A 13892-nucleotide genomic window follows, 5' to 3' on the forward strand; every position below is an offset into this window, starting at 1 on the left:
ATGTCATCAGTGATGTCATTTGAGATGTCATCAGTGATGTCATCAGTGATGTCATTTGAGATGTCATCAGTGATGTCATCAGTGATGTCATTTGAGATGTCATCAGTGATGTCATCAGTGATGTCACTGACCATGTCATGAATGATGTAATATGTGACATGATCAGCAGTGGATTGCGGGTGCGCGATATATAGTTAGTGCAACTAACTATATATGGAATTTCAATGGTTTTGTGTGAGTAAAATAAGGTTTTTTAAATGCTAATTCCTAACTATATATGGTCTATAACCTATGGGTTTTTCAGTGAATTTTCAAGGTTTTGTAAATGCTAATTCCTAACTATATATGGTCTATAACCTATGGTTTTTTCAGTGAATTTTCAAGGTTTTGTAAATGCTAATTCCTAACTATATATGGTCCATAACCTATGGTTTTTTCTGTGAATTTCATTGGTTTTTTAACAGCTAATATCTGTAGCTGTAAAATGTATTCTTCTTTAAATCCAAAAATATATTTTATATGTTTATGAATAATTTTTTTTTTAAATATTTTTTTTTCTTCGTTCCCGCTTCGCAAATCGGGAAGCTTCCCGTTAGCTGACCTTGATGCCGCGAAATAGACCGCGAGCCGGTAAACGTTTCTTTACCGCAAGTGCCGCGTTACAAAACAACATCGTGATGCCTCCCGTCCGCATGACGTTTCACGTTGTCGCGTGATACGTCATATGACGTACTACGTTAGCGAACTGGTACGCGAAGCGAGTCGCAAAGCGCAGGTTTCTGGAAGCAAACCAGGAGGCCCTGCAAAGCGCTTAACGTAAACACAGCAAGTCATGTGACTTGGTAATAACACTTTTCATTGGTTCATTTCACTTTTGGTTTCCTAATGATGTAAGACTAGGTCATATAATCTAAAATGAACACTTTTGATTGGTTGAGAACTCTTGTTTTTCCCAAATGATGAAAATCCCTCCTTCTTTCCTCACTCTGACTTTCATCATTGTGAGAGAAAGACCCTTTGTGATCACTGAGCAATGGCTTCTTTAGTAGCTTCAGCTGGTGCTTCCCCACCACCTCCACCACATCCAAGGAAGAGTGGACCACCTGCTCAAGTTATAATTCAAGAAGAAGAAGAAGAAGAGGAACAGGAGGACGAGCACGAAGAGAGGCAGTTTTTGCCTGAGCAGCCCAGGACGTCTCACCGGAAAGAAAACTTCATTTGGCAATTTTTTAAAATTCCCAAAGGTCAGAAAAAAGTAAATGCAAGATACGTAACTTGCCTTATATGTCAAGATAGACTGTCCAGAGGGACCGACAAAAAATACAGTTTCGGAAACTACACAATGCATCGCCATATGACTAGGTGGCATCCTAACAACTACAGTGCTGCACAGTTTCGGAACGACCTAGATAATCTCCCTATTATGGCCAGAAGATCTGTTGTACCGGAAGTAACGGGACCAGAGGGCAGGGAGATGGTGCCAAATATACAAATGAGATTTGGTGATGTAAAACACATCTGCGCATTTTGCGATGGATTCATTTCCTACGGAGAAAAAAGCATCACTCTGATCAACAGAGCTATTGACTATCATATGCAAGTTTGTACGAAACGCCCAAAATAATAAATACTTCTTTTTTTTGTTTTGTTGCTCCTGTTGAGCCCTTTACAATGAATCGTTTTCATTGCCCCCTCCAAGAAAAACCCAAAAAAATATAAAACTGTTCCGAAAAATTCAAAAACATTAAAAAAATGTTCAGAAAAATAAAAAAAAAAGTTCTTTTCAGAACTACCTCCCCGTTATTAAAAAATTGGTACAATATTTGGAACTGTGCCAACCTCTATTTCTCTTAGTTCGCTTCCCAGTTCGCTCGCCGGTACGCGAACCGGAAGCGAACCAAAAACAGTAAGTATAAGGGAAGGAAACAGACACTTATGTTAAAAGAAAGACAGCTATAGGGGAGTAAACTAGAGATACTATTACCCGTAATCCACTGCTGATGATGTCACATATTACATCATTCATGACATGCTCAGTGACATCATCAGCAGAGGATTGCGGGTTTTTTGGCAACATGCCTTATCCACGGTTTAATAACGCTGCCTTTTGCTTTATATAAGTTTTCAAATTGTATGAAATATATACCAATAGGTCGTTATGAACCTTTAGGTAGTGCTTTTCTTCATGAGGTCTGGTCGCTTCCATACACATACAGATGTTTCAAAGATGATCAAGAAGTTTATCTGAATGGAGAGGAATGCACTGAGACGCCAGATCATTCACTAATGTGTAGGCACATACAGTTACACGGTTCATGCAACAAACACCGACCAAATATGGCTTGCGTGTTGCAAGGCACGCCAGTTCCTGCTATCATCCCCACGTTCAAGTTGTTGGAAAATGGTAGTTATTTGATGCTCAATAATGAAGATTGTTCTGAGTTAATTAAAAGTATTCCTTTTATCGTAACAGTAAGTGAACGGGTTATTTGCTGCAGAAATGTTCTATTTCCTCCCACACATGAACATAGGGAGTTTTCAATCTGGCCACAAATACGAACCTTGGGACACGTTTCAACGGCATGGCAAGAATAAGAGCTCTTTTGTCTCAGAGAGAGGTGGCCTTGAGTTCGGCCCGTGAAACTTTCGTACTTCACATAGCGAACACCCGTACAGAGGTGCACACCCTTTTCAATTAAGATTTGCCTTTCAATTTCAGCAACATGTTTCCGACTATCTTTAACGCATCCTCCACAAAGTCCCTGGCGCACTTTTTTAAAGTTGTTACCAGTGGTCTCGTGACTTCATTTGAGAAAATCTTTGGAGTCATCCCTGCTTCCTTTCATTCTATTTTCTGCACTCTGGTTCGTGGATTGGCATTTTTACTTGCATTACCAGCGGACGCTCTTGTGCTTTTTTACATTTTTAAATATGGATGTCCCTCCTATGCAACCTCCCACCCTGCAGCTGCTGACACTGTTCCGCAATCGCATGCTAGAATATTATGGCACAATGCCGTTGGCGATATTAAGCACGGCATATGGATTATCTTTTCGATTCTCCTACTTCACCTGTGTCCAGCCTGTATTTCACTGCCTGACCTGTGATTTCGATTGGGCCATTGATTTGTGTCTCTGCGGACCGGTTTCTCCTGACGTCGACTTTAATCAGCTGATGACTCCTATCATTACTCACCAGTTGGTTTGTCCTGGCGAAAGGATTATGGCTGTGGCATTGATGCATGGACTACTTGGTCCCTGGAATTTACTGGCGGCAGCACAGTCTTTCTTGGAACAGAGCTTTCTTGAAAACCCACCGAGCTGTCCTCTGATGGTGATAGAGGATCCGGTGCTGGGAGAGCACGTATGTTCTTTTCCGCTTTTAAATTGGATGGCTGAACTGTTTTCGGATGAAGACGGTGACTTCCTATTGGAGGCTGTTGCAGCTTATTTTGCATACACAGTTATGTCATAGACCTTTTTCATGTTTGATATGCTGAGTACTAGCATTTCATTGACAATTCATTGACTTATTTGTCAAATTTTTATTATTTACCTTGCCTATTGGCTTAAGACTCGATAAAGTACTTGGCTGTTTTATTTTTCTTTAGCATTAAATTTTCCTAGTTTTTAATGCTTTACCTTGCGGACCGTCCACATATAAACTTGCAATCTGCTCTCATGAGATGGCACTTCTATTATCTTATTCAGTTCGTTTCCGGATCATGAGGAGGTGTCATCTAGGTCCTGGATATCTTTACACCGTGTTAAGTTAGCATGGGCTCATTACCGGTTTAAACGCCATTTTTCCTTTTTTGCAACTTCTGCACACGACACTTAGTTGTTGCTTTAGCTTTCCACCTAGTAGTTCATCGTGGTTTACATGAGAATAATATGTTATTGGTCTACTATCTGCTTTACTTGTTAAACTATATCTGTACAGCGAGTGCTAAAGTTTCAAGAACAACATGATACAGAATTGTTATGAGGTCTGATCTCCACGACTTCATACTCATAACATAAGTGCAACTTCTGCCAATTCTGGGCATGAGGCGGGTTTTATATTGCTTTGCCGAACACACATACACAACAGTTGATGCGGTTCACATGAAGAGAGAGCTGGTGTATGCTGATGTGATTCCTTCAAATCTAAGACACTAAAGTATGGGCACGCCCTAAACCAACACAAAGAGACCTTCTTAGCAAATAATATAATATGTGTATTAGGGAGGGTGAGATATAAGCAGCCGCGGGCCGTGGAGGGAGTTACGATGGGGCAGGGAGGCGGGGAGGGGGAGAAGCAGGGTGGAGCCCTCTCTACCTTGCCCCTCCCCCTCCCCGCCTCCCTGCCCCACCGTAACTCCCTCCACGGCCCGCGGCTGCTTATAAGTGTTGCTAACTCTTATTCATTTACAGCATGTTAACATACTGTCACCATTCGCTTTTTATGTACTAGTAACTATGCTGGTAATTTTGCTACTGATAATATGTGTACTTGTATTCTCCACCCTGCTTCTCCCCCTCCCCGCCTCCCTGCCTCACCGTAACTCCCTCCACGGCCCGCGGCTGCTTATAAGTGTTGCTAACTCTTATTCATTTACAGCATGTTAACATACTATCACCATTCAATTTTTATGTACTAGTAACTATGCTGGTAATTTTGCTACTGATAATATGTGTACTTTTATTATCTAAGGTACTACGCCTGAGAAGACGGCATTAGTAAATAAACATTTCAAATACACATGTGTTCTTCTTAACTCCATGTTCTGGTTTCTAAGAAATCTATAACGACCGACTGTTCATGAGTTCCACGTATCCTGAGGTACTATAAGTTCATATTCTGGATTGTCTAAACATTGAGAGTTTGTTATATCCAATGTGACACTGTACCTAGCTTGCTAAGGAGTTTTTGATTACTAACGTGAGTTTTGGGACACCCTAATTCGCCGAGGTTCCAATCCTCTGTCCACAGTTCTGTGTGAGAACAGAAACCCTGCGACAGGGGCACCCCCGACCCTTGCTGGAGCTTCATCACACTTGCGATACAACTCCAGCAATGCATTCGCCGAGGTTCCAATCCTCTGTCCACAGTTCTGTGTGAGAACAGAAACCCTGCGACAGGGGCACCCCCGACCCTTGCTGGAGCTTCATCACACTTGCGATACAACTCCAGCAATGCGCCACCTTTACGGCACAGATACATCACGCATCTGTGCTGTTTTTGCCCCATGATGCGCCGCATTGTAAATGCAGCACACCATAGGTGACGGAACAGCGGCACAGAATGACTAACACATCCCTGGTGATGCGCCAGTCATCATAAATGTATCCCTATGCTTCTTATCTTGTTAGAGATGAACCGCCATATGTATCATCAAAGTTTTTTGCATTTCCTAAATAGCGAACTTTAAGGAATAAATAGCGATTCTTTACCATTCCTAGTTTGCGATGAGCTATTTGCTAATTAGCCGAATGTAGCCCAATGAAGCCCAATGTAGCCCAATGTAGCCCAAAGATGGCCGCCAGACACACAAAAAAACAAATGTAGCCCAAATATCAGCCAGATGTAGCCCAACTATAGCCCAGTGACAGAATGACCAATCAGCTTCGCAAACCTCCGTTACGCGAAGCGGAGCGCTGTTACAGATATATATCTTTTTTTGAACGTTAATTTCTCAAAATCCACTGGAGCACATATATTGAGACCTAGCAAAGGCACATCGGGCTACCAGTCCCTAATATTTTGCCAAGTTTCGTGCAAATCCATTCAGCCGTTCGATTATTATTATTATTATTTTTTTTTGCCCCGCGGGGCCCTTTTAAAACCTCCACATCAAACCTAGGGGGTCAGCGAGGATCTACTATGCCCCCTTATAGTTATTTCCCCCTTTGTTTTGACCTCCTCTTGTCTCTCGATCCTACCGAGAGACAAGATGGCGGCCGCTACGGACTGTTTGGAATGTTGACAGACGCCGGAGAACCAATCAGCTTCGCTTCACAAAGCTCCGTTGCGCGAAAAGTCCGCGAACCAGAGCGCTGCCCGGTCCGCTGTTACAGATATATATCTTTTTTTAAACGTTAATTTCTCAAAATCCACTGGAGCACATATATTGAGACCTACAAAAGGCACATCGGGCTACCAGTCCCTACAATTTTGCCAAGTTTCGTGCAAATCCATTCAGCCGTTCGGGCTAAAAGTGAGGCCAACCGCCCTATGGAAATTAACATGGGAAAAACGCGTTTTGGGACCCCCCTTTTTTCTCGGCCCCCCCTTGACGAACCCCCCCAAAATTTTCAGGGGCTGCTCAGAAACAAAATGTGCCATTTTCCTGAAAATTTCAGCCAATTCCGTCCACAAACGCCAAAGTTATTAGACATAGAATTTTCAAAAATCCCATAGAGAAAAAATCCTAACTATATATACCTACTGGCGACCGCCAGTAGGTAATATATATATATATATATATATATATTTATATATATATATATATATATATATATATATATATATTCACTGAAAAAACCATAGGTTTCACACTCGTTATAGTTAGGAATTAGCATTTCATTCATTCATTAGCATCATCAGTGATGTCATCAGTAATGTCACTGACCATGTCAATAATGATGTAATATGTGACATCATCAGCAGTGGATTGTGGGCGTGCGAGTTATAGTGAGTTCAACTAACTATAACGTGGGAATTTCAATGGTTTTGTATAAGTAAAATGTTCAGCTAACTATAACTGGTGTGAAACCTATGTTTTTTTCAGTGAATTTCAAAGGTTTTTTAAATGCTAATTCCAGAGGCGTGTCAAGTGGCCCCATTCTACAAAGAGGCTGGAGCATCACTGGTTTCTGTTCCTGTAGCTGTTTTTTCCGTCAAGGTTTTGACACAGCTCCAGCCCGCCTCGGCGAGCAGGCGGAGTAAGGGCTGCTGCCTGGTGCAGTTCGTCACTGTACGACGAGTTGGGTTTACTTATCCCCAGCTCACGGCCCTACAGAATCCTGCTCAATGGGGCTGGAACGTATGCGGGGACTAGAGGGAGCACTGAGGACACTTACCTGACCGGAACCCCTGCCATCAGGACACACCGCGTTCAGTCCCGCAAAGCGCACGTCCATAGAGACGATTATTTCCACCGAAAGTTCCCCACGCAACATCTTCCCAAGAAAGGAGAACTCTGGGAGCTGTAGTCATCAAGCGTCTACAGCAGATGGGCGATCATGTGACCAGGGGCTCATTGTGCTTGAACCAATGGGAGCAAAGTGGGACTATTTTAAACGTGTGTGTGGTAGCAACCGGACATTAACGGCATCTTAGGAAGGCTTGTGATAGCCGAAATGCATTATGCCCAGCTAATGGTCCAATAAAGTGGTTCCTGTTGCATTTCCCTGTGTGGCTGCTTCCTTCGTGGATGGGAGGATTTATTTTGTATTTCCACGCCAGCCAGAGGCGTGTCAAGTGGCCCCGTTCTACAAAGAGGCTGGAGCATCACTGGTTTTTGCTCCTGTAGCTGTTTTTTCCGTCAAGGTTTTGACACGGCTCCAGCCCGCCTCGGCGAGCAGGCGGAGTAAGGGCTGCTGCCTGGTGCAGTTCGTCACTGTACGACGAGTTGGGTTTACTTATCCCCAGCTCACGGCCCTACAGAATCCTGCTCAATGGGGCTGGAACATATGCGGGGACTAGAGGGAGCACTGAGGACACTTACCTGACCGGAACCCCTGCCATCAGGACACACCGCTTTCAGTCCCGCAAAGCGCACGTCCATAGAGACGATTATTTCCACCGAAAGTTCCCCACGCAACATCTTCCCAAGAAAGGAGAACTCTGGGAGCTGTAGTCATCAAGCGTCTACAGCAGATGGGCGATCATGTGACCAGGGGCTCATTGTGCTTGAACCAATGGGAGCAAAGTGGGACTATTTTAAACGTGTGTGTGGTAGCAACCGGACATTAACGGCATCTGAGGAAGGCTTGTGATAGCCGAAATGCATTATGCCCAGCTAATGGTCCAATAAAGTGGTTCCTGTTGCATTTCCCCGTGTGGCTGCTTCCTTCGTGGATGGGAGGATTTATTTCATATATATATATATATATATATATATATATATATATTCACTGAAAAAACCATAGGTTTCACACTCGTTATAGTTAGGAATTAGCATTTCATTCATTCATTAGCATCATCAGTGATGTCATCAGTAATGTCACTGACCATGTCAATAATGATGTAATATGTGACATCATCAGCAGTGGATTGTGGGCGTGCGAGTTATAGTGAGTTCAACTAACTATAACGTGGGAATTTCAATGGTTTTGTATAAGTAAAATGTTCAGCTAACTATAACTGGTATGAAACCTATGTTTTTTTCAGTGAATTTCAAAGGTTTTTTAAATGGTAATTCCTAACTATAACGAGTGTGGAACCTATGGTTTTTCAAGTGAATTTCAAAGGTTTTTTAACTGCTAATTCCTAACTATAACGATTGTGAAACCTATGGTTTTTTAGTGAATTTCAAAGGTTTTTTAAAAGCTAAATCCTAACTATAACATTTGTGAAACTATGTTTTTTTCATTGAATTTCAAAGGTTTTTTAAAAGCTAATTCCTTTCTATATTAAGTTTGTAGCCTATGATATTTTTTTGTTTGCTCTTTTTTATAAGTATTAATTTTGAATAATTAAAAAAAAATCAAATGTTGTTTTTTTGTTTTTTTTTTCCGGGGCGCTCAGGGTGCGCGCACAGGTGAGCTTACCCGCATCATTTTGTCTTGTAGCGATAAGGGTGCGCGCACCGGTAAGCTCTTCAGAGAGCGCAGCGAGAGCGCTATTTCTGTGTTCATAAAAAAATATATGTACGAAAACTAAATAATAATGCAAGACATTCAGTACCATACTTAAAAAAGCATTATTTTAGATTTACGAAATGAAATTGATTTTGCATTTCCGTAAAGCAAGCACAACGTCACTCAGGCACGCCGCGTCAGCGCCCCCGGAAGCGCCTACGTTCGTGCCGCGTAAGCGCCCCCGGAAGCACTCTGGTGCGTGCGTCGTAAGCTCGTCAAGTCATGTGACCTTAAAATAACTCTTTTCATTGGTTCCTAACAGTTTTTTTTACAAAGAATGAAATCCCCACCCATTTCCTTCACTTCTTCTTTCACTTTTGTGACTGCAAGACCTGCCTTTTTGCTGTCGGATTTTTGTGGGAATAAAATCTTGGATTATCATGGCTGCCAGACCATCCAGCAGTGAAGATGACTCCAATGAATTTCTTGATGAAGAGCCTCCTCAGCCGAAAATAAAAGAACACTTTATTTGGAAAAAAAATTCTATTCCTGATGACCAGAAGAAAGTAAATGCTCCAAAAGTGGAGTGCAGGATTTGTCACACTGTCCTGTCATGGGGTGACCCCACTAAGAAATATTCTTTTGGTAACTCCACAATGATTTGCCATGTGGAGAGGAGGCACCCCCAGAACTTTGCCCGGAAAGTGTCAGGGCTCTGGCACGAGAGGTTCCCAGTGATGGGGCCTCTACTTCAACCGGAGTACAAACTGCATCAGGAAGGGAGCAATCACAAGAGCTGATCCCTAACATTCAGCCTGCTTTTAATAAAGGTGTTATTAAATGCAGATATTGCGATCAGCTACTTTGCTATGGGGAACAAAGTGTTCTGCTCATGGCTCGAGCATTGGAGAACCATCGCTGCCGTTCCCAGCCCTAATTTTGTTTTGTTTTTTTGCTCCTGTTGAGCAGTTTCCCATTCCCTGCTTTTGTTTTTGTTCTAAAAAATAAGAATATAAAAAGTTCTTTTCAGAACTACCTCCAATTCTCATCAAAGAGCTGTGTTCTTAAAACAATGAAAAAGAGTAAATGAAGTGGAGTGCATTGATAAACGAGAATTAAATTAGTAAGAAAGCACAGAAAGGGACGAGAGGAGAAGGGAAGTGAAGTAGGGGGACTGAAAGAAGGTGAGTGTGGGGAAGGAGAGTGAGGAGAAGGAGAGTGAACATGGGGAATGTGGATATGCGAAGAAAATGTAGTAAAGGAATGGGGGTGTGGAAGGGTAAGAAAAGAGCAGTGATTTTTTGGAAAGACTAGAGATACAGACTGGATAAAGACAAGTAAGTGTGAGAGCAGGTAAGTAAGGCAGTGAAGAAACAGAGAAAGTGAAAAAAAAATAAGAGTAGAAGACTGAAGGCCTCATTTTTGCACCTGCCTCACAGCAGGCGTAACACTGACGCAGGTCCTTTAACATGGGCCTGGCCCCATGGTAAAGGATGCATTGCTGGAGTTGTGTCACTTTTGTAACACACTCCAGCAATGCATCACTTTTGCACTTACAGATACGTCAGAAATACTGACGTATCTGTAACTTCTTTTGACATAATGTGTCATACATTAAATATGACGCATGAGTAGAAGACTGAAGGTCTCATTTATGAGGCCATGCGTCACTTTTACGCCACCGGTGCGTCACTTTTTGTGACACACCAGTGCTGTAAAAAATGCACCTTGTTGAGTCATATTTACAAAGTGACGCATCTAGGTAAACCCCTGCGCCACATAATACCTACATCAGGTGTAATGTATGCAAAAGGGGCTTATTGACGCAAGAAAGGGTCGTAGAGGTGACGCAGTGAAATCTAAAAGATTTCACTACGTCACTTTTAGGACGCCGTTGTGTCAAAATCTTGCACCTGTCTCACAGCATGCGTAAGACTGATACAGGCCCTTTCACATAGGACTTGCCCCATGTGAAAAGATGCATTGCTGGAGTTGTGTCACTTTTGAGACACACTCCAGCAATGCTTCACTTTTGCGCTTACAGATACGACAGAAATACTGATGTATCTGTAAGTACTTCTGACATAATGCGTCATAAATTAAATATGACACATGAGTAGAAGACTGAAGGCCTCATTTATGAGGACGTGTGTCACTTTTACGCCACCGATGCGTCACTTTTTGTGACGCACCAGTAGTGTTAAAAATACACCTTATAGAGTCATATTTACAAAGTGACGTATCTAGGTAGATGCGTCACTTTGTAAACCCCTGTGCCACATTATACCTGCGCCAGCTGTAATGTATGCAAAGGGCGTGTAGTGACATAAGGAATGGTCGTAGAAGTGACACAGTGACATCTAAGAGATATCACTGTGCCACTTTTATGATGCTCTTGCATCCAAATATTGCACCTGCTTAACAGCAGCCGTAAGACTGATGCAGGCCCTTTCACATAAGACTGGCCCTATGTGAAAGAATGCATTCCTGGAGTTGCATCATTTTTGTGACACATTCCAGTGATGCATCACTTTCCACTAAACATTCTACATTATTGTTTTTTACTCTATTTTTTACACTGTTTTTCCCTGTGGTGCGCTCAGGGTGCGCGTACCGGAGAGCGCACCTGGGAATGCACCCAGCGCTCACCCCGCGAAAATTAAAAAAAATAATAATACATTTGCCTGTCAGGGTCCTTCTAGCCCTCCTCAGAAAACCTAGGTGGTCAGAGGGTGTCTATTCTGCCCCTTTTTAATTATTTCCCCATTTATTTTTCACATCTTGTGTCTCTGTTCTTCAGAGTCACAAGATGGCGGACTATGCAGACCATTTAGAATGTTTACAGACACCCAAGAGCCAATTAGCTTTTGAAATTTACAACCAATTAAAATGTTTCTTTGGTTTTGAATTTGTGTGTGATAAAGTGTCATTGGTTTTCTACTAATGAAATGGTTCTCTAATGAGAGGTAAACACAGCCATTTTGTGATAGTACTCTTTGAGGTACATTTGTGAGGAATATTTTGTGTTCTATTTCTGGTGTTAAATTTACACAGTATTATCTCCTATACTCCTTTCTAAAAGGTGAGTTATTAATTTGTAAGGGGAATTTAATACTTGATAAAGCTAGTTTAATATTATCCATTACTAAAAACGATAAATTAAAGTGATTTTTTTTCTGCTATTTACAGCAAGAAATTTGAAAAGAATATGAATATCAATGAGGACACCGTTAATATTAATTTTGAAATTTCTGCAACCTTTGTTGAGGAGAGTTTGATTGAGCTGTCAAATGATCCTATTCATAACACTATCCATGTAGAAGACCTTCTTTTCAGAGACGATGGAATGGAGGATTTTAATGATAAAACATTGGATGCTCAATTATTGGAATGTTTGGACGATGTTGAGTTCCAGGAGTCATTTATAAAGAGTTGTGATGAGGAGATTCCTGATCAAATAATGCTAGACGTACTTCTAAATTATGAAAATTCTGAAGAATAAATTTATATTTATAAATTATAAATTATTTGAGACATTTTTTCTGTTGTTGTACTTGAAATTTATGAGATAGTAGTGAAATAATTGTGGTATAAAGTGAGACTTATAGTATAGAGTGCAACATTTCTGTATTACATAGTTAGTTTACTCACAGTTACTTCCCTTCTCCCTATATATTTTCTCCAATGAGCATTTCACAACTCTTTTTCATCTCATGCCATCTTTCTCTCACTATTTCTCTCTAATGTACACTATTGCCGCCATTTTTTGTATTTTCAGAATACAGAGAATTGTAATACTCCAAACGTAGGATTCAATATGTGTCATACTATATTTTGCAGAAAAGACCCCAGAATGAAGTACAATTTTGGTAATCAAACTATGATTCGGCACGTGCAGAGGAGGCACGCCCAGAACTATGCCCGAAAGAGTGTCAGGGCTCTGGCACGAGAGGCTCCAAGAAATAGTGCCTCTACTTCAACTAGAGGAATAACTGCATCGGTCAGGGGGCGACCAGAGCAGCTGATCTCAAATAATCAACCTGTTTTTAATGAGGCCTCCATCAAATGCAAAAATTTTAATGCCGTACTTTGTTACGGGGAACAAAGTATTATGATCATTGTTTGAGCATTAGAGAACCACCGCTGCCATCCCCAGTCCTAACTTTAATGAGAGAGGAAAAGAAAATGAGTGAAGGAGGAAAAAAAGGGACGAGAGGGGAAGAGAAGTGAAGTAGGGGGATTGAAAGAACGTGAGTGTGTAAGTATAACTAAGTTATAGGGAGTGAGCTTGAAAGAAGAGGAGCGAGAGACTAAAGAGAAGGACAGAATGAGACTAACAGAGAGAGAATGAGGTAATGGGGAGTGTAGAGAGAGGAAGGAAAGTAAAAGAGAAGGTCTGAAAGAAGATGAGTGTGAGAGTATGGCTCACTAATAGGGAGTGAGCATGATAGAAGAGGAGTGAGAGACTAAGAGGACGGAGAGAATGAAGGTAACACAGAGAGAGTGAGAAAAGGGGAGTAAGTAAGTTAGAGGACAGAGGGACTGACAGAAGCACTTACTGAAATGCAGAAAGAGGAGTAAGGAAAGTGAAAAGAGTGAAGGAGTGAAGGATGGGAAAAGAGAGGTAAGAAAGTAAAGTATAAGGTCTGAAAGAATGTGAGTGTATGAGTATGGACGAGTTATAGGCAGTGAGCGTGACAGAAGAAAAGTGAGAGACTAAAGGGATGGAGAGAATTAGGCTAACAGAAAGACATTAAAGGAAGGGAAGCGTAGAACTAAGAAGACAGACAAAGAAAAAGAAGTAGTAATTGAAGTGGAGTCAGGAGAATAAAATAAGGGAAATATATAAAACAATGAATTAAAACAAAAGAAAAGAAATAAAATAAAAGAGAAGACCTGTTTTTCCCTATGGTGAGGTTCAGTACCTCATTTTTGAGGACATGTATCACTTTTACGGCGCCAGTGCGTCACTTTTTGTGACGTACCAGTGGTGTAAAAATAGCACCTTTTTGAGTCATATTTACAAAGTAATGCATTTAGGTAGATGTGTCACTTTGTAAACCCTTGCGCCACATTATACCTGCACCAGGTATAATATATGCAAAG

Source organism: Lissotriton helveticus, chromosome 2_1, assembly GCF_964261635.1.
Source record: "Lissotriton helveticus chromosome 2_1, aLisHel1.1, whole genome shotgun sequence".
Taxonomy (NCBI): domain Eukaryota; kingdom Metazoa; phylum Chordata; class Amphibia; order Caudata; family Salamandridae; genus Lissotriton; species Lissotriton helveticus.